At 43.6% G+C, this 2,038-nt stretch overlaps 1 non-coding gene across 1 annotated transcript; it reads right to left on the reverse strand.

Annotated features, from left to right (window-relative positions):
- Positions 1-643: 643 nt before the first annotated feature.
- Positions 644-780, reverse strand: LOC119946704. Its single transcript, XR_005456461.1, has one exon. It is a non-coding gene; the product is annotated as a small nucleolar RNA SNORA7 (small nucleolar RNA).
- Positions 781-2,038: the final 1,258 nt, after the last annotated feature.

The following is a 2,038-nucleotide window of genomic DNA, read 5'->3' on the forward strand; positions in this document are numbered from 1 at the left end:
AGTTCTAATCCCGGCTCTGCCACATGTCTACTTTGTGACCTTGGGAGAGTCACTTAACTTTTCTGGGCCTGTCACCTCATCTGCAAAAATGGGGATTAAGAGCATGAGCCCAATATGGTATAGGACTGTGTTCAATCTGATTACCCTGTAAATGCCCCAGCCCTTGGAACAGCGCTTGGCACATAGTAAGGGCTTAACAAGTAACATAATTATTACTATCATTATAATTTTTAATAATTCTGGATGATGAACTCTTCTTCTGTCCTATTTATTCAGTTCTATTTTCCTAAGGCTTGGAGGAAAGGTTGGTTGGGTGTTCTTATTTTCCAGAGGCTTCCATTGGAAATTTGGAATTCTGCCATATCCCCTAGAAAGAGCAATTGTTTTTCTGATGATTTCAACAAGCAAGAGCACTCCACTTTTGTCTTATCTTGTGCTGTCATGTAGTCTCTGACCCCTAGCGACACCATGGACACATCTCTCCCAGAATGCCCCTCCCCCACCCGCAATCGTTCTGGTAGTGTAACCACAGAGTTTTCTTTGTAAAAATATGGCGGTAGTTTACCATTGCCTCCGTTTGAGCAGTAAACTTGAGTCTCCACCCTCGACTCTCTCCCATGCAGCCCAGCACAGGTGAGTTTTGACTTGTAGCAGATTGACTTCCACTCACTAGCCACTGCCATGCTAAGAATGGAATGGGTATGCCTCTGCTTGACTCTCTCTCCTGTAGTCGAGACTGGTAGAGTACTGGAAACTCTCCAGGTGTGACACTGAGAGGGGCTCCACTTTTACAATGAATTAATTTGTAACCTTTTGGAAGATTAATGTGAGAATGGGAAGCAGTGTGGCTTAGTGGAAAGAGCACAGGCCTAGGAGTCAGAAAGACCTGTATTCTAAACCTGCCTCTGCCACTTGTCTGCTGTATGAGCTTGGGCAAGTTACTTAACTTCTCTGTGCCTCAGTTGTCTCATCTTTAAAAGGGGGATAAAAACTGTGAGCCCTGTGTGGCACATGGATGGTGTCCAAACTAATCGTTTTGTGTCTACTTCAGTGCCCTAGAATAGTGCATGACACACTAAGCGCTCAGCAAATACCACACACAGAAAAACAGTGAAATGGAGAACCAGAGAAGTTGTGACTTGGGAAGTAGCATGGCCTAGTGGAAAAGACATGGGCCTGGGAGTCAGAGGACTTAGGTTCTAATTCTGGCTCTACCACTTGCCTGCTCTGTGAACTTGGGCAAGTCACTTCTCTGTGCCTCATTTTCCTCAACTGTGAAATGGGGTTTTTATATCTGTTCCTTTTCCTGCTTAGACCATGAGCCCCATGAGGGATAGGGGCTGTGTCTGTCCTGATTATCTTTTAACTACCCAAGAGCTAAGTACAATGTTTGGCACATAGTAAGCACTTAATGAATACCATCATTATTATTAGGTGACAAGTGAGATCACAGGTCATACTGAACTACTCTTTCTCTGCTAAGACTGTGAGTACCAAATAGGACAGGGACTATGTCTGACCTGGCTAACTTGTATCTACCCCAGTGAATACAACAGTGCTTGATTCATAGTAAGCACGTAACAAATATCATTGGAAAAAACCATAGCAATGTGCAGGCCATTGACAGAACTGGGATTAGAACTAGGTCTCCTGAGTCCCAGTCCTGTGTTCTTTGCTTCTCCAAACACATTCTTCAACATATGGAACTCTGAAGAAATGCTACAGGATTCAAATTTGCTTTCATAATCACTGTCTTCAAGACCTCTACTGCCAGTAGGAGTGTAGCCAGTGGCCTTTTTAGATCTAGCTCTGAAGAATATTATTAATCATGTCCTTCCTGAATCACACTTCTTAAGCACTTACTATGTGCTATGCACTGTTCTAGGGACTGGGGTGGATACAAGTTAATCAGGATGGATACAGTTCCTGTCCCTATCCCTGTCCCTGTGTCAAGGCTGTCACAGTCTATGTAGGGGGACAATGTACATTGAGTCCTCATTTTATGGATGGCTTTATGCTTATTCAAAATTGTATAGAC

The sequence above is a fragment of the Tachyglossus aculeatus genome, chromosome Y2, assembly GCF_015852505.1.
Source record: "Tachyglossus aculeatus isolate mTacAcu1 chromosome Y2, mTacAcu1.pri, whole genome shotgun sequence".
In the NCBI taxonomy this organism is placed as follows: Eukaryota; Metazoa; Chordata; class Mammalia; order Monotremata; family Tachyglossidae; genus Tachyglossus; species Tachyglossus aculeatus.